General features: G+C 33.9%; 1 protein-coding gene across 13 annotated transcripts in view; it reads left to right on the forward strand.

The window, feature by feature from the left end:
* Positions 1 to 22,143, forward strand: part of LOC145297068 (protein FAM110B-like) — a 202,555-nt gene that overhangs the window by 122,560 nt on the left and 57,852 nt on the right. Inside the window, exon 1 of one of the 13 annotated variants that reach the window (XM_080143323.1) lies at positions 3,297 to 3,556. The exons of 10 other annotated variants lie outside the window; for them this stretch is intronic. The gene's annotated coding sequence lies outside the window, so the exon portion shown is untranslated. Of the gene's footprint in view, positions 1 to 3,296; positions 3,557 to 3,677; positions 4,064 to 22,143 lie in introns of those variants that run through there. 2 more of the 13 variants (XM_080143322.1, XM_080143321.1) reach the window with 2 other exon arrangements.

The raw sequence follows: 22,143 nt of genomic DNA on the forward strand, positions 1-22,143 counted from the left end.
CATTGTTTGCAAACAAAACAAAAAAATGTGGCACCAGTGCAGTTTCACATCCCCAAGCATATTGTTTTTATTTTAGAAGAGTTCCGTCCACGCAAAGTAAAAGTTAACCAAGTTGCACCCCCCACCCCACTCCTCATGTTAAAAATGGCTTTCTAAATTTGCTTCGGAACGCCAGAAAGTCAGTTGCCGTTTTTATAGCAAGGTTATTGATATTTGAAAAATTGTTCCCCAATATTTGTTGCGTGACATGGCAAGAAAGCATAGCACGTCGATATCTCATTTGTGTTTGAGCTTCCTCCCTTCGTCTCATCTTCACATCTTCATTATCGTATCTATAAAATCATCGTCATACTAAAATATTGAGGACATTTTGTACTATCGGCAGCAAAACGAAAAAAAAAAGTGGTCGGCGTTTATTCAGATTGGCACTTATAGCGAAAAACAAAGAAAAATTGGGACGAAATTTCAGAAATCGTAAAACTGAATTTCACATGAAAACAATGGTATCTAATCTACGTATTCCTCGTATTTTTAAGATGATTATATCCAAAAATTACGAAAATCGATAAGGTAGAAAATTATTTATTAAAGAAAATAAAAAGTAGAATTTGAAGAAAGCGATCGGAGAAAATAGGAGAGTTAAAAAAGGGAGGTAATTTCCCGTTTCGATTTAAACAAGATGGCGGCAATTTCCACCTGCTAACACGATTAAAGATTTTTTTTAATATATAATTTAGTAATATTCAGGTAATTCCGACTACATAATTTGGAAGCTACCATTGTAACTTATTAGAATTCACACACACACACACACACACACACACACACACACACACACACACACACACACAGTTCCTATTTACAATTCCTCCCCACGGGACAGAATTAGACACCGGGGTCGTTTTTTAACGTGGAGAAAAGGAACAAAAATTAAAATTGTCTCAGTCGTGAAGGATTTCTCCCCCACTGACAGAGAACAAGAAATGGAAGTGCAGCATGCAGCATCTGAAGAACAGATACTACACTTTGATCTTGTTTTTTGTTTTTTTTTAATCTGAAAACTACATTTATCTACTACGAAATCTCATCCCAATAATGTAGAAGTGCCGAAAATGTTTATATAGCACCTACTTGTCACGGAATCAAGATTGTATATTCCAAAAATTGATTAGGTCGTATTTTTTTTATTATTATTATTTATTTATTTATTTACCATTTTTTTTTTTTCGAAAAGTGACGAACGAGGACATGTTTAGTAAATTTTTATGACGTGCCCCAACGTATTATAAACACCCCAAACCTCCCTATGTTAAGAACGGCTTTCGGGGTGGGGGGTTGTTTATTCCGAAAGCCGTTCTTAACATGGGGTGGTTGGGGGTGTTTATACTACGCTGCGGCAGGTCGTAAAAATACCCCATGTTATGCTAGAGAACATAAGGGAAGATAATCTCTTACAATATTCTCTAGTAAAATAATAACTGATTACTAATCAGACTGTATTTTGAGTTTCCGCGTGCATTGCATCAGGGTTGTCTACCCTTATTCACTGATTCATCATCGCTTTTTCACCTTCATCGAAAGAGTAATATTTGATTTTCTTGAATAAAATAAAACTACTTGATCAAATTACATGTTTTTTTGTGATTTTTTAATTTTTTTTTATATATATTTTATCCTCGTTCCCTGACTGGTACATACATCATACGGGCATTTTTGTATTTTCTTAAATTTTATTTGCCGCCATAAGTGCCAATCTGAATAAGCACCAACTGATAAAAAAAAAACAAATATATAACAAATAAATGTTACCAAAGGCTAGATAAGGTTTTTGGCGTTTTAACTTATTTTAAAGCGTTTATTTGCTTTGAAACTAAAGTAGTATCGAGTGTCCCCCCCAAAAAAAAATCGAGGACATGCGACGGTCATTTTTGGAGTCTTGATAATCGCTAAAAATCGAAAATTAGACAAAATACTGATATGAAACCCACCCAGTAAATATCACCGCGACATTAATTAGGTAGACATATTTTGACATTTATTTGTTTTTTTTCTCTTTTTTTTTTTTAACAATTTTTTCGTTTTGTTGTCTACTGCAAAATGGCCAAATACTTGAATTTTGATTTTGTTTTATTTTTTCAAATCAATCATCTCAATTAAGTCTTCAAATAAAGACGAAACGTTGGTGAATATATAAATAATTTTAGATTTTCATCTTTCATTTTTTCCAAAATTGGTTGCGTACGTTCATTGAAATTAAACAAATTAACTTACGGTTCTTTTGATCAGCTGTGTATTTGCCTGTTCGTTTTTATATGTTATTACTAGCGAGGTGGGGGGAGGGAACACCCGGCGTTGCTAGGTCGTAAAATACGCTTAAATATGATATTTTAATTTATGCTGATTGCGTATATATTATTATAGGCAATTTTCTATCGAATATATACAATCTAAAGTAGTAATTTTAAAAGTAAAAAAAGAAGAAAAAAAATGACTTGGATGACAACAGCTAGAATCCAAACCGAAACCAAAATTTTTACCGCTACGGCCCTACAGTCTGAGTCATTACCGTTTGAGCTATCGTCAGTTAGAAAAGAAATAGCTAAAAATCAACTAACTTTAACGTGTGTGTGTGTATATATATATATATATATATATATATATATATATATATATATATATATATATAGTCAGTAGAGAGAAAAAATGAAGGTATAAAAACTATATAGTAATATATATATATATATATATATATATATATAGATTCATTCATTTATTTAATAAGGATATACATCAATTGAGGGTGTTGGGTAAGCTCCAAAACAATTTATTGAGCTTTGTATTATCCCGATAAGTCTCCTCTTAAAGAATTGATTTTATTAACTCCCCCATTTATATATATATATATATATATATATATATATATATATATATATATATATATATATTTTGTGTGTGTGTGTGTGTGTGTGTGAACTTGAAATTGTGAGTAAAAATGACTGAAACGTAGGGAAAGTGTTAAATTATGTTTCCTAGTGGAAAACATCCCTCCCCCTCTCAATTACAGCCAAGTTAGATACGAGGTCAATTTAATATGGGGAAATATAGCCCCCCCCCTCTCCCTAAAAAAACAATGGAGAACACTCTGGATGGGTGCAAAATTTGCAGCGATGGTATCGATCAGCATTCTCTCGTTGGGGCGACTCCGGCGATCGGCAATTGATTAATCCTTTCTTCTCGAAAAGGTGGTAATATCTGGGAGGGGAGCCCAGCCCCTCCCTCTCGACACCCAGCAGAACCGCACTCCAGTGCCACAAGCCTGTGAGGGCTGTATAGTTACCGGAAACCTGGTCTTTGTGTCGCATCTCGAATTAGTATGAATTCGAGTCCATATTATGTTAAAAACAAAAACGAAATTTGACCAGTAAAAAATGAATGTCTACACAAGGAAAGAGAAACCGGAAGTTGATTTAAACGGCTACTTTCATTAATTTGGGACGCTATAAGCGTACTACACTGCCCCATGAATCCGACCTCGAGTGATAAGTATACATAGCAGGTGTGTGCTACAGTGCTACTACGTTTCTACCTCTTCTCTACCTTCTCCTCCTTCTTAGTTGCCATTCATTGTTTTTGTTGTTGGTGGTTACCCCCTTTCCCTGTCTATCTTTGTATTAATACACGAGAGAGAGAGAAAGAAAACAACCACTGCCGCATGATTTCTTTCTAAACATCTACTCGTATGTATTTATTGTAATAATTAGTGTTTATATACGTTTCTGCTTCATTTCGACTCCAGAGTTCCAATGAAAGAAAGAAATATAATAGCTTACAGAGAAGAAAAACGAAATAAGTAATATTGTTTTTCAATATTTGAATTTTAAATATTTTTTTTCATTATCATATTAAGTGTATTATTTTCTGCAATTTTCATACTTCCTCCTCATCATCATCATCTCAAACTCTACAAAAAAAGCAACATCTCAAAATTGAAAACTGTTAAAAAAAGTATTAACCTTAAATCAGAATCATCATCATAATCATCATCATCTTTAAAACACATCAGGTACGGATAATATTTTTTATTTTATTTTAATTTTTATTTTTCGTCTCTTTTGTGTTTGTTTACATTTTGTGGTACTCATGCTGAGAGTGATCCGTGCTGAAATAATAACGTTATTATTTAAAAAGCCATTCTTAACATGGGGAGGGGAGAGTGTTTTGTACCTATTCTATACTTTAACCTTACAACTGAATAAAAAAAACATCTCATAAAACTTTAATTAAACGTGGAAATCCTATTTAAAAAAAAAAAAATAGCGCGGACCCGGACCAGACCACTCTCTGCATTAGCACCCGTTTTGTTTTGTTTTTTTTTGGGGGGGGGGGGATTGTAAGATTTTTTTTTTTTCTCTCTATGACAAATTTTTTTCATTAACAAAAAAAAAAAAAAAAAAAAACTTGCCATTTCGTTTTTAAACTGATTTTAACTTGCATTATTCGAGCTACTATTTTCATCTTAAGTATATAACAATCACAACGTTTCCACCGATATGTGGCCTCCATTCTTCAGGCGCATCTTTTCGAAATAACTCGAGGAAAACTATGAAAGTTCTAACTCTGTCCCGTGGGGAGGCATTGTAAATAGGAAACCAAACACTCATGGACACACGGCTTAAGAGTACAAGTGTTATGGAAGTTGAAGGTGCAATCCTTACTATCGGTGATAATAACCAAGAATAACATAAAAATAACGCTTCCGTACCGACATGGCTGATAGGACAAGAACAATCTACCCCCGTAGAACAAATAAAAGGTTTGGTACTTATGGACCGTGCTATTTTTAGATAATATTTTCCAGTTGAATTCAGTTTTTATGGTATCTTTTGTTTATTGAATTGCTTGGTGAAAGTACAGAATTTTTACAAAACGTCCTCTTCTTCTCTGTATTAACGGGTTTCTATTATTATTATTATTTATTTATTTATTTATTTATTTCAGAACGGTCCGTATTCTGCATAAATACCAAGGGAAGGGTTTAGTTGGAAATTTCCGCCTATTATTAATGCTTGAAAAGAAGGCCGGGGTTGCATCGGCCAAAACGTTGTGAATATATTCAGGTGAAAACAATGGGCGAAATAATCCACATTAATTTTTAATCTTCATCCCTCAAATTGTGAAATATAACTTCGCTCGATTTAATTTTCTCATATTGTTACAAACACGGCTATGAAAAAATTGGTACTAAAATTGGTACTAGAGCTCTAGTAGAGCACTTATTGATCCGTGCTGACTGCTGAAATAATAACGCTATTATTTAAAAAGCCATTCTTAACATGGGGAGGGTGTTTTGTACCTATTCTATATTTTAACCTTACACTTAAATTAAAAAAATATATCAAAACTTTAATTAAACTTGGAAATACGATAAGCAGCACTAAGCACCAAAAAAATTAAATGAATAAATAAAATAAGATAAACCAAGACCGTCTTAAAAGACAACGAAGGCCACGGATAAACCCACTCCTTTTCCTCTCTTCTTCGTAACAAAGTTATAAGACATTTATTTTAAATCTTATCTTAATTTCTAACCTTTGAAATGATCCGTTCTTTCTGGAAGTTGGGACCAGCAGCGATACACAATCTACACGTTTTATTTGTTTATTTTTACAAAGAGCATTTCGTACGAGTCGATTTCTGTTTCAGTTTCGTAAATTATTTTAGAATGAAATGGGTTTCAACATTAATCCCAAACAGCTTATCTTTTAGTTAAACTATGTTATTGTAAATTAATAAATAATGATAATCAGCACTTACGCAGATATACGTACCGTGCTGTTTCTTATATAGGATTCTCGAGTTAAATTCAATTTTTACGGTATCTTTCGTTTTTGTTAGAGTAGTTAACAAAACGTTGTTAGTACAGAGTAGTTACCAAAACGTTGCGAGTGGGTTTCTAAATAATAACTCTATTATTTCAGCACGGTCCGTATGCTGCATAAGTACCTAATAATGGAGATGTTGGTTTCTGTCTGAAGCCGAAACTATACTATGCTCAATTTAGGGGAAGGGGCCGATACCCATTTTCCAGGGTGCGATGAGATAGTGCAACTGCAACAATGTTGCAGTACTGTTGCACTGCAACATCAGTTCTGTTTTCATAAGACCCTGTCCCCAAGCATTTCCTCCTCCGTTATGGGCAGTAATGTAATGTACTATTTCGTTATCATGCCATTATTCTCTCAGATAATACTCCCTTCTTGGGAATCGGGGGCACTCATTCGACACTAACAAAAATATGCGACCGGTGGTAACATATTATTGCGAATAGTAGCAGTTTAATAAAGAACATTTAAAAATGAATTTGGAGCAAGGGTAAAACTTGTCGAGAGCGCTCGCCGCTCCGCTCTGTTTTTGGATATGTTTTGGAAAAGGGAATAGAAATTTAGATGTCGTTCCGTTTTATTTTTTTTAATTGCGCATGCGCCAACAAAATCGAAAACTCACCGTTGACATTCGAAATGTTAACTTTTATAGGTTTTCGGGTATGCTGACAGACAAGGTTGTGGGTGTTTATTCCGAAAGCCATTCCTAACATGGGGAGGTTGAGGTTTTTTATTCCGAAAAAAAAAAAAAGGCCGTTCTTCGTTGTCAGCATACCCGAAAAACTACAAAGTCGACATTTAGAATGTGAACGGTGAGTTGAGTTGGACTTAATTTAGAAAAATACCAACAATTTTACCAAATTGATATTTTTTTCGTTTAAAAATTAAATTATTTCGTTTTTTATAATAAAATTTTATATATATATATATATATGTATATTAAAAAAATCTTTCGTTTTCAAAAAGTACAATTGTTAAATTTTATTCTTTCAATTACTTTCGATTGTATTGGCGCATACGCAATTAAAAAATAATAAATAAATAAATAAAACGGAACGAAATTGAAATTTCCGTTCCATTTCCAAACAACCCCAAAACAGAGTGCTCTCAACCACCAGTCACCACCACTCTCGGTGGCCGTGTCTCAACACGTTTTATCGGAACAAGTTTCATTGTACTCGTGAAACGCCGGAATGAAAACTCGATCCCTTCCAATTCATCTATTACAAAGAGATTCGGAAAGATGCTAGCAAAAGAAGAACGATAACTCTAATTCATAACTCTATCCTTAATCTACAAAATCATGAACTTGAGTTACTTTTCTTCCGTAGCTAGCCTTTTTTCTCGACTCCTTAAAGACGCTGACTATTTCGGCTTTTTCCACGTGTACGATGAAACTTGGTACATAAATTGGTGCATGGTGCGCTTTCTTTCAGAATAACAAAATTGAAATATTGAATTCCAATTAAAACTTAATGGTATTTACTTAATTGTCATGTCGAAATTAGTAAAATATCCAAAAAATGACAAATTAATTTTTATTGAAAATACATTTTGAAAGAAATTGCAAGATATACTTAAATAACAAACAGGGAAAGTGACTGCAGTTTCACCCAAAAATAATGGCGGATGAATGAAACGTGAAAGTACATGTTTTATCTAATAATGCAATAATATGTTATAAATTCCGATATGATAATTAAATAATATTGCTTTTAGTTGAAATTGACACAAAAATGACATAGATAATTTTCTTTTGTTGTTTTTTTATGAAAATTATTTTATAAATTTTTTACTTACTTTCCACTTAAACAATCACCTCTAAAATGATGACTCTGTAGGTTTTCGGGAATGCTGAAAACGAATATCGCATTTAAATTTGCCGCAAACAAGTACTTTTCCGGATAATGTGGTGGCCAGTTTTGTAGGCGCAAGCGCGCATACAAATGGCCACCAATCTTAACACAAGGAATTACATTGCTTAATATCCAGAAAACTACTTGTTTGTGGCAAATTTGAATACGATATTCGATTTCAGCATACCTGAAGATCTACAAAATTTGTCATTTTAAAAGTGATTGTTGATGTGAAAAGTAAGTAAAAATTTACCGTTTTTATATTTCATATTTTTGTTAAAACAAGGTTTATGTAAAAATAAAGGTAGAAGTACAGAATAATGCCCTGACCTTTGGGAAATTAAATGTAAATTAAGTTTCATTTTTTCTTTTTCTTTTTTTACAAGAACTACTACCATAATTTACATTTTCGGGACTGTTCCTAGTGCTCCTACAATTATTGGTATTATATCGATTTTCTGCATGTTCCATTTCCTTTCAGTTCTCTGGCAAATTTCGCGTATTTGTTTTGTTTCCTGTCTCTTTGATCTTCACCCTGTAAATTGCTGGAACGGCAAAATCTACAATTTGGCAGTTTCCTTGTTAATCATAACGTTGGGTCTTCTTGCGTGGGTGACTTTATCCGTTTGTACCTCCATATCCCAAAGAATTTTGTGGTTTTCATTTATTTATTAATAATAAATTATTATTATTATTATTATTATTATTATTATTATTATTATAAATAGATTGTTACAAAATTATATAATAGCTTTTATTTTTCTATCATAATATCATATATTCTTAAATGGTGCTAAATTGTGATTTTTTTTTTTTTTTTTTTTGTTATGAGGGGCGCAGAAGACTAGAAACGATTGTACATCAAATTTTGTTGTTTAACTTCTTGGAACGAATATAAATAATAGGCTAATTTTCTTTATCTGAACTTACTTTATAATAGCTCTATTTGATCTACACATTAGAGCCCCGGGATACGGTGGCTATAGGATACTGTTTTTCCAGGTTACGATGTGGAATACAACGCTTTTCCAGACCCTGTTTACGTTATTTGCCCCACCCTACGGTGTTATTTATAATATTATTTGATTATATATACGTGTATTATATACTGTACTGTATTTTGTTACTCATTTTTAATGCCGTATCCCGAGGTTCTACTGTATATTCAACCATTGAGCTAATATAAATAACTATTATGTGGAGTACCCAAATGTCTTCTTTTTTTTTTTATATTACCTATATTTTGACTAACCAGCAGCATTCACCCTAGGCAGGTTAAACCGATTTCCTCTGAAGGAGAAAGTTTCATGGGAATGTTAAGTTCACAAGTGTCCCTTAGTCGCATGTGTAACATGATCATGGAAAATGACAACATTAAGGTTTTGCAGTTCTCGCAGAGTGGTGTCGATGCCCTCGTCTGGAATTCCCAAATTGTCACCCATCTGGTATTGACCAAGCTCGACATTGCTTAACTTCAGTGACCTAACGAGAACCGGTGTGTCGATGTATTTATGCTGTATATTTCTCTGTATTTACTATAGCTAGGTTATTCTATTGTACTGCTGTAAATATAGATTTTTAATTGAAATTCTATTTGATAGATTAAAACCATATAATTTCTTTTTTTAATGGATTTGTGCATTATTGTTTTTTGTTTTATTCATTAAAAAAAAAAAAAATTTTTTAATTTTCTCTTCTTCACATTTTTTTTCTTTTTTCTTTCTTTTTTTTCTTTCTTTTTTTTCTTTCTTTTTTTCTTTCTTTCTTTTTTTTTTTTTTTTTTAACCAAGATACTCTAGCATAAAGATGAATTGATGAATATTCCTAGAGGGATGTGGCTATACGAAATTAGTTGTTCAAAGGTGGAACTGTCAGATTTATTTACACTATTTTGACAGATAACTTATTTCTATTCACATAAATGGTAAATTATGACACGAAACCAGTTTCAAGTGGAGATCTCAGTATCTTGAAAATCCTCTGGAGTCATTGTAAAAATTGATCACAGCTCATTTGGCACTCTTCCACTTATGAAAGCAACACGCACATCCAAGATTAACTCTGACTCAGTCTCTTTGGTGCGAGGGTGAAGATGTTACCTAGGATAGATAATTTTCAGGGGGCTGGGTCTCCAATTAAATCCCACTGAACCCCTATCGTGAATAGTAAAGACCCTCTTCCCTTAGAACCATAGTTCTTGGATTCTGTTGATATGGCATTGACAAGTTTTGAAAATAACCAAGTATTATTGGAGTGCATAATTTTTGTAATCAGCCATACTAGATTCAAATCCCATCAGGTCTATTTTTTTTTGTGTTGTTTTTCTTGTTTTCTTTGCTTTTCTAGTTTTTTAAAAATTTTTATTTATTATTTGTTTTGTTGTGATTACTTTACCTTCATTTTATCCATCCCAAACAAGGCATATTGCCACTGGCATGTAAGGAGCTACTGTGAAAAGGTTCAGATTTCTAGGGGGCAACCAAAGTGGGGAGTTGGGAAGCAAGATGTTTATTCATATTGTATTTAAACTTCTGCATTTTGATACAGTTGGGGCAGTAAAGAGGGAATTCCCACTACAAGCTAAGAGAATATGGAAGCTGCGCGAACTTTTAGAATAAATTTAACATTTTTCATCAACATAGTATCCTTTGAGGGTGATATGCTCGTTCCAACACTTCTCCTAATTCAGTGCCTTCGTGTAGAATGATTTGTCTTTGAATTCAAAATACACCTCACTTTCCAATAGCACTTCTTCATTGGAACCAAATTTTTTTCCCCTGGGACATTCTTTTGAGGTCTGCAAACAGCCAATAGTTGCCGAGGGCTAAATCTGAAGAATAGGGGGAAGTGTGAAAGCAAATCATGTAGTTTTGCCATCGTTGTAATCGACTTGTGACATGGTGCATTGTCTTGGTGAAAGAGCATTTTTTTTCTTCTTCATTTGTAACCGTTCTATGGTACAATTTCTTCCTTCCTTCAAACACACTAATAATATAATATTTGCTATTGATGGTAGTTCCTTTCTCAGGGTAATCGATGACCTAAATATCTTGTGTATCCCAAAATATGGAGACCAAAACCTTGCCTGCTGATATTTGTATTTTTAGTTGCATGGGACGGTTTTCATCCGCTGTTGTCTACTCTGGAAAAAAAACATCTTTTGTTGTATCGGAACATTTGCAAACAATATTCTGAATCGTTTATGTATTGTTGTTCTTGATCAACTGTGTGCAAATGCAGCACCCACTTTAAACACAGCTTTTCTCATTGACAGTTATGCAAAATTGTGAATACCTTGCCGTTTGATAGCTCCAACTGATCTGCTATCTCATGCAGCTTCAATTTACAATTGATTAAAAAAAAAAAAAAAATTGTAGACTTTTTTTTTTTTTTTTTTTTTTTTTTCAGTTTTCTGAGATAACTGCAGAATTTGGGTGACGTGAGCATTCATTACCATTGGTGTCTGTACAACTGCATTTAATATCAGCATACCATCTTATAACCCTTGTTTCTGATGGAACAGAGTCTAAATAACATTATCCAGCCATAGCTTCCCTTGAACAGTACGTTTTCCTAACAGAAAGCAATGCTTTATCAACTCATGAAACTCAGATTTTTTTTTTTTATTGTTTAAAAAATTTACAGCAGTAGCTTCACTTGAACGACTGTAATTTGTAAGCTAATAATCCAATTAGGCTTAAATTTTGGCATTTGCCATTTAGAAGGTTAGTACTTTATAAAAATCGTGGATTTTTATTAGTGGTGCAATATAAGTCAGACCCGAGACTTGTTGAGTGATATGTTAGTGTGCTGGCCCAAGGAAAATTCCGGTTTGTACTGTGTTGGGTGAAGATGCCTCTAAAATGAGCAAATATTGAAATTTTTCACAACAATCTAAAAGCTAGTATTATTTGGGGTATTCAGACTACTGTTCTCATCTTTAGTTTTATTCACACAATTTTTAAGCTGATGTAAACTCCAACGTTCTTTATGCATATCTTGGTATGACAGATAAAGTACTAGGTAAAATTCAGAGGTTGAAGGTTCAATCCTCAATCCAAAATTACTGGATTCAGTATGAAATAACCTGAAATAGAAAGATAGGGAGTTTTTGATATAGAGATCTTGCACATATTATTTAAGTTCTATTAAGTTTTTTTTTTATAGTACCGGATAATGCTGGGTAGCTCTACTAGTGAATGAATAATTGGAAGATATAAAGAACTTGAAGCAGAAAAAACTGTTACCAAAGTGACCGGATTTGGCATTAAGTAACTTGAAAAGGGTTGATATGCCATAAAACAAACCAACCAAACTCCATCACTATTTGTGATCAGTGCTTGTTTATATGTTTCAAGAAACATATCATAATATGACATGCATATGAATTGATTAAAAATAAAAGATGTATAAAGTGTATAACAATTTTTTGAATTTTTACCCATTTTTGACCCCTTAAAAACTATTTCAACCGATTAAAAACTATTTTAACTGGTTAAAGAACAATAAAAAAAAAAAAAAACATTTGTAAACAATCCAATCATTTGAGGCCCCTAGCGCCACTCTACGACTTTTAGTTTCGGAAGAAATAGTTTGAAAATATGGGAACAGACAGACAGACATATAGCCTTTTATATATTAGGTATAGAAGGAGAGAGAAATAATGTTACAGAAGTTGTCAACTAGTTTATAATCAATACTTGTCTAGCTACAACAACTATCAAAAATTTCCCTCACTCTATCTGTGCCTAAAACAAAACGAAAATTCCGTGAGCAGAGTTTATTTCCTAGAACTGTCCATCTGTGAAACAAAATGCTGTGGGGTTGCTTCCCGGCTGACTATAACATGGTCATTTTCGAGTCTAATGTACATAAGTTTTTGTTGAGCTGTCCTCTTAAATAACTAAGACCTACCCAAGTTCCACCATTACTGACCATCATGGAATTGTCTCACCATCTACCTAACACTTACTAACCCTTATCCTAGAGTGGCCTCCTGGCCTTGATAAGAGGTGACCCTTAAATAAAAACAAAGATTTATACATTTGTAATCACATTAAGGAATCCTAATATGAAAGAATCAACCACTGAAATGTGGATTCTATTTGGATTATTTAAACTACTGTTCACATCTTGGATGTTATTCTTACAATGTTTCAGTCAATGTAATCTCCAACCTTCAAGTGTGTCTTGTTGAACTCTGACATCGGTACGGAATTTCGAACAGAACTTATTTACTCGTCGATTTTACTTCCCTTTTTTTTCTCCATGTCCAAGGGTTTGAAGTTCTGCCAGGCGGACCAAGTCTGATGTTCATTTTCCACCACTTTTGGTCCATTGCTTGTTCATGTTTGAGGCCGGTTCTTTTTAAATTCTCATTGATGCAGTTGGTCCATGTTTTTCATGGGTTACCTCGACAAAAGAAGCCAGGGATGATGATGCTCTCAATTTTTCAATGCCAAACACTGTGATCCATGTGTGAAAACGATTGTACCAGCGCAGTCTGCTCTACCAAAGTACCTCCCAGAAACTAAATCTAGTCTAGAATATATAGGATCTCTGTCAGAGTTTCAAAACACAGATCTAGCGGGTCATAACCTGGTCCTCGCATGGTCACTACAGGCTAATCTGGCTATATCCTCAGATGTATATATCCAGACTAGCTCATAGTGAACGGAACTCTTTTTTTTTTTTAATCCATGAGGATAATTTACTCCAATTTAATTCCGTCAACCAGGATCTGTGGTGTAATGAATAAAAGTGTTTAGTAAATTGCTTCTAAGTGACAGTCTTTTGAAGGTTTAATCCTTTGTACTGGCGATACCTAAGAATACAAATACAAGTGTCTTAAGATTTCTATCTGGTCTTGGCTGACGAAATAAGAGAAAGCTGCACACGTGGATTAAATAATAGGTTCAGTTCAAAATTCCATACAGACTCCAAATTCGACTGAAGAAGATCATATCAACTGAAATGTTGTGGAAATAACATCCAAGATGAGAACAATAGTCCAAATCTGTCAAAATATGAAAATGTGTTTTTATAGGAAAAGGGTGATTTATGCATAAAAAGATTTTTTTTTTTTTTTAATTTTCTTGTCTTTTGCTTTTGCTGGAGATGATGCATTCTACCGGTATTTCAGAGATTTCAACCAAGAGATCTTTTTAGGATTCTGACTGTCCCTTTAGACACAGTTGTTTGTATTTCTTTTTTACTTGGTTCACTGAGTATATATTGTTTTTCACGCTTTCTTGTAACGCCTATGACTACTGGAATAATGGAGATCTTCCTAAGATTCCAATTTCTATTCATGTCATACATAAGATCGTTGTATTTTATTATTTTCTCTTTTTTAACTCTGCTTAAGCCAGCATCATTAGTGACACTGACTTTAACCGAATTGCAGCTCCTGTTGATGCAAAAATAGTATAATTTTTTCACATATGTTACTTTTATATATGATTTCTGAATTCATTGATATATATAGCCATGTTATATATCATTTTGAAGCGCGTTTTTCACTCTATTGAATCATGTTATTCATTACCGTTCTCAATCTTTTCATTCATTTTTTGCAGGCTTTTCGATAGCATGGACAAAATTTAAATTCACACAATTTTCTTGTTCCAGTTCAAACTAGGCTGAAAAGCTGCCAAGACAGCTCGTGATATCAATGATGCGTTTGGCCCAGGAACCACTAATGAACATGTGGCACAACGGTGGTTCAAGGAATTTCGCAATGGTGATGAGAGCCTCAAAGATGAAGATGGTTGCGGCCGGCCAACTGCAGTTGATAAGGAACATATGAAAGCGTTAATTGAAGCCGATTCTTGCAAAATCACACGAGAAGTTGCTGTTGAACTCGAGGTCAACCACTCGACAGTCGTTCGCCATTTTAATGCAAATAGGGAAGTCAAAAAAGTTGGATAAATGAGTGCCACATAAATTGAACAATAATAAAAAAACATCATTTTGAGGTGTCTTCTATGCTGCTTCTGTGCAACAAAAACGGCCCACTTCTCGATCGGATTGTGACGTGTGATGAGAAGTAGATCCTCTACGACAACCAGTGATGTTCGGCACAGTGATTGGATGATGAAGAAGCTCTGCAACACTTCCTGAAGACGAAATTGCATCAAAAATAGGTTATGACTGTTTGGTGGTCTGCGGCCGGTCTCATCCATCACAGCTTCTTGAATCCGGGTGAAACAATTATGGCGGCGAAGTACTGCCGACAAATTGACAAAATGCACCAAAAGCTCCAACATATTGCCCGAGATTGGTCAATATGAAGGAACAAATTCTCCTACATGTTGCTTAACTGACCATGCAGAAGCTACCTCATCTGCCATATTCACCAGACCTCTCACCCACTGATTATCACTTTTTCAAGCATTTTGATAACTTTTTGGGCAAAAAATGCTTCAAAAGTCAAGATGATGCCGAATCAGTTTTCAATGGCTGCATCACTTCCAGAACTCTGGATTTCTATGCTAACAGGATAAATAAACTTGTTTCTCGTTGGCAAAAATGTGTCGATTCTAATGGATCTTATTTCAATCAATAAAGTTTATTATGAAAGGAGTTATGATCTTTTGAAGTTGAAAGTCAATAACAACATTATTTTTGCACCAACCTAATATTTTCTGCTTCTTGTCCCATATCACTATGTCAGGTTTAACAGCTGTGTTTTCTAAGTACGTATCTATACAAGTTGTGTAGTCATAGTGGATGGTGTATAACTTATACTAGAAAGGACTGCTGGAAATATGTTCCCAGCACTTGTAGCTAAACTGAATATTCAATTTTTTACTCATTTTTTAAAAGTTTTATTCCCATGTAAGTTGTCAGAAATTAAGTGACCCTCTTCAAGAATTCATCTAGTCTGGTGGAATATCCAGCTTGGTGGTGTTACTTGAGGCAACATCACTTGAAGAAAGTGCACCATTTCTCGTAAAAGCCTGTGTGTAGCCATACTGAGCGGATCTTATTTAGCATTCGAATACAATTTTATTTTGAAAATATATCTGTATGCACGACTGAGTTTATAACGAGATTTATGTTTTGGAATTTTTTTAGATGAAGATTGATTATCTGTATTTGGATTCTTTGGACTACTGTTCTCATCTTGAATATTTTTTTGTTTTTTTTTCACCACGTTTCGGTTGATGTAACCTCAGACCTTCTGTAGATGTATTTTGTCAAACATAGGAATCTTTCTATCAAACTCAGAAATCTGCACAGAATTTCAAATGGACCCCTTTATTTAATCTACAGGATAGCATGCTCTTGTTCCATCAGCCATGACCATAATGTATTTTGAGTATTACCCACACTAACGATTGAACCTTCAATCTCCAGAAGAGTGTAATTTACCACTGAAGTTCACCAATTACTTTATCCGTTATGCAATGGGTACTTACGCAAGGACTTGTGACATAGTAGACAATACATAATTGCGAATTACTTAGTTCTACCCACCCATAGCTGATGGAACAAGAGCATGCTACCTCCCTAGATTAAATCAGAGTTCTGTTCAAAATTCCATGCAGATTCCTAAGTTCAACGGAAAGATTCCCGAGTTCGACTAGATATACCTAAAGAAGGTCTGACGTTAAATCGACCAAAACGTGACAATAATATTCGTGATTGCAAGATTGCTTACGTAAATTATATAAACCTCAATTTGAATTTGCTCTAGAAAATGTTTATCAAGTTATAAAGGATCAGTTTAGATGTGAAAATGAGGCTTGACTCTAATTTTTATATAGTTTCAACATGTTTTATTATTAAAGTTATTGGATTTAATATGAAAACCCAGCTGTCTGATATATATATATATATATATATATATCGCATTTAGGTAAAAATGCACTTTTGTAAATAATTGAATTAATTCAAGACGTATCGCAAAAACAAAAACAAATAACATATACGTAAATCGCAATATATCCGAACAGTCAGCGAGGTGGACGAAGGGTAAGGGTTTAGGCTTCTTACCATGGAGTCCGGATTTCGAATCTCACTAGATTCAGCCACTCTGATGAGTCGTAGACGACGAAACACGTGTCAGTGGCTAATTATATTTTAAAAATGATATATATGCAGCTCCCCATGTGGGGGTACCAAATTGGTTAAAGGGAACATTATTCCCAACTCGCATTTGGGTAAAAATGCACTTTTCTTAAATAATTGATTTCATTTCAAAACATATCGCAAAAACGAATAACATATATAGATATATAATTATCGTTGCTTAACTTCCATCTATGATGAGTCTGGCCAGTACCAAATTGGTTACCATTTGGGAAGGCTAGGCACTGTATGTACCGCACCGATTCGTAGAAATTTCCAGGTTGGTATCTGGGGGCACAATTATTCACTGGGGAAAGAAGCACCCCGAGTCTAGACATGCATCTACGAGAAGGAAAAACTCTGATGTAAAAATCTGCAGTCTGCTGTATGCTCTGTCTTGTGGCAGTCATCTGCACCGACAAAGGTTAGCAGTAATACCAAAAAGCGTGGTTGGTTCTGCACAAAGCCTTCACCACTATAAGACAAATCATCTGTGTGGATTTCTGAGCAACTTAGTTGTTGTGTTGGAACCTCATACGTCGAAATTGACAGCAGAATCCATTTCTTTTATTTCTTTTTTTTTTTATATACTATTATATAAAAGTTACTATGTGCGTGTTTGTGTGTGTGAGTTCCTCCTTCATAGGTTCCGAAATGGCTATCTTTTGCAAATTTCATACAAAGGTAATTTATATGTCTGGCAGTGTTTTTAGATATGTTTTGTACAGAAATTCATCCGATAAGTATCGAAAATCGAAAAGATAGTCTTTCTCTTTTATAGATAAAAAAAAAAAGAAGAATTTTTACTGGGGAATATTTTACATTAGATCAGCCAAAGGAAATAAAATCTCAGCAAATCATTTTTTCTTAAAAAAAAAACAGATTTATTGTCATCTGGAAACCTAGCTCAGTGGTAAAGCATTTGACTACAGATCAAATGATCCCCTGTTCAAGCCCAAGTGTACCTCACAATTTTATTTTAATTTTTTCCTATTAATGAGTTAAATTTACAATAAAAAAAAGAGGTACGATTTAAAACCACCACAAATCATTTCTTCGTTTGCATATTTTAAAACTAAACATTAATTAGAAGTGACTTTTCCAGGGCATTCATCGTCAAGCCCAAATATCAGCTGACGTGATATTGTAAACAAACACAAATGGAATTTGATGAATGACATTATCATTATTTTATTTTTAATTTTTTTGCGAATTAATCCACCGGGCAAATTATTCCTTGTAATATATAATAGTCAATAGAGGATTGATTTTTTAATAATTCATATGCAATCTGCATAAATTAAAATATCCTGTTTAAGCGTATTGTACGACCGGGCAACACTGAGCAGTCAGCTAGTACACACACACACACACACACACACACATCATTAGTCTAAACTCATAGCAATATGGGCCGTGAATGGTTCAAGTAACCATCTTTAGATAATGTACTTTTAAATCTAATCCTTAAAAAATTTGTTCAATTTTCAAAGTTTGGCTTGTAGTTGCAGTGGCTCTTAAATGTTACTGGTTGAAATCTTATAAAGGAAAGATAAAATTGCATGTTTTATTATTTGCTGTGTAAGATAGGTCTCTACAGGGACGACTGTATTACTGCTGATTTTGTTTTGGGTTTTTTTTTCTCCACATTTAAGTAATCCTTAGAAATCCATTAGCTTGATTGAAAATGAGACTTTCTCTCATTTATTATTTTTGTTTATTTATTTATTTTTTTTTTGTAAATGATAGAACCTTAAAGACGTCTTCATTGAACTGCATATTACACAAAAGGTGCAACCTGCTGCATTCTATCTTGCATGTTTCCACTCACTTCTTGGTTTCATGGATGACACGAGTGTCTACGTTTTTGTACATTGCGCATGCTTTCTTCCATTCTTCAAAGCATTCGGTTGTAAATGTGCCCTCCTCCCTTCACATGTCATGCAATTATATAATCTTTATGAACTAGTGTATTGATCGGGGGGGGGGGGTCCTCTTTTTTTTCTCTTTTATTCTCTTTTCTCTCTCCTCTTTCTTTTTATCTCTTTTTCTTCCTCTCTCTTTCATCTCTCACTTTCTTCTCTTGCTCTTCTTTCATTATCTCACTCTCTCTCTTTTCTCTCTCTCTCTCATCTCTTTCTTTCTCTTGCTATCTTCTCTCTTTCTCTCACTATCTTCTCTCCTCCGCTCTCCATCTCTGTCTTTTTTCTTTCCCTTCTCTGTCTTTTTCTTTCTCTATCTCATTCTGTGATCTCTTTTAATCTCTCTCTTCTCTCCCTACTTTCTTTTCTCCCCCTCTCTTTTTTTTTTCTCCATCTCACCATGGGAAGAAAGGGTTACAGAGAAAGTGATAAAAACCTAAAAAAAATTAATGATTATGAATTTCGTCCTGCAAGATCAACTACTGATGTGCTGACTGTAATATCACACATGACCAGTGAATCAAGTGATGGAGGCTTCAGCTCTAGAGCAATATCTCTTGATATATCAAAGGTTTTTGATGGGGTTGTGTACAAACATTTGTTTCACAAGCTAGCTATGGAATATCTGGAAATGTCTTTTCAACCACCAAATCCTTTCTCTCGGATAGGTTTATAAAAGTACTTGTTTATGGGCAAAAGTCTGAATCACATAGTATCAAGGCCTGTGTGCCTCAGGGATCTATTTTGGGTCCAACTCTTTCCCAAATCACATTCTAAATTCATTCGTTGACGTTTATGCAGATGACAGTTATCTATGGTAACACTTCAAATACCATTAATGATCAAGGACTCTGTTTCTCTGTCTTCTTAACCTATTGCAGTGGTGAAAAAGGTACCACATCTAAAACCATACTTCCCACCTTTCATCACCAACACCCTGATCCTCACTTTACCCTAACTAAAATGAATGGCTCTCTCCTTGAAGAGTCTTCCTCTTGGATAAGCTCTTAAAACTGATGTTCACACCAGACCTCAAATGGAAGACTTACATCAAATGTTGCTAAGGTTGTTGGAAAAATGCTTGGATCATTCAACTACTTCATAAAACTTTATCTGTATAAAATTCAAATACATCTTAACATGGATTACTGTTGTCACATTTTGGGGAGGTGCCACTCAGGACACCTTTTCCTGCTTTGAAAGAGTACAAAACTGACTTTGAAATCTAGTGAGGGGGATATCCTCTTCTATTCCTTACAGCTTCTTTTTCACAAAAGAGACATTGCTAGTCTTTCTCTACTGTTATTTTCATAAGTGGCTTGACTGAACTCCAATCTTATGGTCTCCTCCTCCCTGTAAAACATTTACAACAAAAACTTGTCTAGCTACAACTATAGAAAATTTTCCTTCATCTCTAAAAGTAGATGGAATTTCCGTTAACAAAGTTTCTTTCCAAGAACTCTGTGGAACACAATACTATAGGACTGCTTCCCAACTGACTATAGAACAATCATTTTCAAGTCCAATGTTAACAAATTCTTGTTAAGCTGTCCTCTTAATCTAATTTCTGTCCAATCTTAATCATTGTTATTAATCTTCACGTTGTCCTTTTGTAATCTGGACTTGACATTATGTATAAAAGTCATGCAAAGAAACAAAAAAAAAAAAAATCGACACAATTTTTTTTTTTTTTTTTGAAAGGAAAGGTATTTATTGCCGGTCGTTTCAACACCAAGCCGCTAACATGTGTTTTCAAAGCCAACAGAGTATAGTCGCATACCTGCATTTCCTTCTCGGAGTACATTAAGTTTCTTAGCCTGCAGATATAATTAGTTGTTATGTGTGTAATTTGTTTAACGGTTCACGGTCGTCAGACATCTTGCAAAGGTTCAGAGGATTGACAGACAAGTTCTGCATCTTGTTCGGTTTCTTTAGCGCCGACATGTGCTTTCTTTCCTCTTTTTTTTCTCCTCCTTTTCCTCCAATCCTGATAACATCATGCTCGCCCATGGCTTGGTCATTTGCATACGTGTTAGTGGCTTTATTACATTTCACTGTTCTTCTGACAAACTCATTACACCTTATCCTAGAGTGGCGTATTTTAATAAGGTGTTGTACTTTTTGTCAGAAAATATCTCTTCTATGGACCTTTGGTTTCAAAGCAAAACAAGGAGACTTATAATTGGTGTTGAAGAGAGTTCGGTAAAGTCTCTTTTATTTTATTTTTAAACTGATGTTGTTCTTCTGTAACACATATATATAAATTAGTATTATGCTGATATTTTTTTTAATTTTTCTTCATAATTGAGCATTTTGCTAAAGTTCTCTCCCACTAACCTGTTGTCTGTTCCATCTTTTTCTCGGAAAAATGTTTATATATATATATATATATATATATATATAAGATCCAAGATGGCGTAATGGTAAAATATAAAGGTAATTGCAGCTTCTCTTCCGGATTCTCACCATGTCGAATCACATTTTAATTCCTTTTGATGGATTGATTGTTGCTATTTCTTCTGAGTTAAGGGCATAATAGATTCACTAATTGATATAATTATTAAGTGATTGATTTTGCGCTACGAAACAGACACTGTCAAGAACTGTAAGGATCAATTGATGTAAAGGAATAAAATATAAAATTGTCAACATTATGTGTTTTGGAATATAAATTTTTGTCATTTATTCTATTTATTGCTCTGTATTCACATTGAGCTTCTTATATAAGGATTGATATATAATAAGAAAAAAATATATTTCTACAGAAATATATATATATATATATATATATAGACATATATGCATAGATATATATAGTAAGTTATAAAAATATATATAGCAATTAAGCTACACAGAATATTCCACGTTTCATCCGCACTAGGATTCGTCAGGCTTATGCAGAGAGTTGTGGTTGTCTTGTGTTTTTATATACGCACATTCTATTGACTTTTTAGTTAGCCAATTAGCTTTCTAGTTTCCACCGCTCTCTTCCTAATCAGCCAATGGGCAGGCACTTATAGGACAAAAACCCAGTTTACCTTGGGTTCAACCCTTCCTTTGTGTGTGCTCTTTTAGCGGGAAGTGTAGATATCTAGTGATCTGATCTATTTTAAACCTAGGTGTAGTTAAATGTGTGTTTTTGGTTTTTTTTTTAATATTATGTTATATATATATGATAATTTATGTATATTTGTTTATTTATCTTCTATTGTTATTGTTAATTTTAAAATTATTTTGTATCGCTATTCTAGAGTAAAGTTTATCCTTTAAACACAGTTGTTCGCTATTTCTCTTCTACAGTTTAATACATGTTGGGGTTCTTTAAAGTATAGGATAGCAAATTTTTCATGAAGGCATAATCTACATGGATCGTCTAGGTCTCTACATGTGTTTGCTTGTCTTACTATT

The sequence above is a fragment of the Euprymna scolopes genome, chromosome 2 (genome assembly GCF_053919585.1).
Source record: "Euprymna scolopes isolate OS-2025 chromosome 2, ASM5391958v1, whole genome shotgun sequence".
Taxonomy (NCBI): Eukaryota; Metazoa; Mollusca; class Cephalopoda; order Sepiida; family Sepiolidae; genus Euprymna; species Euprymna scolopes.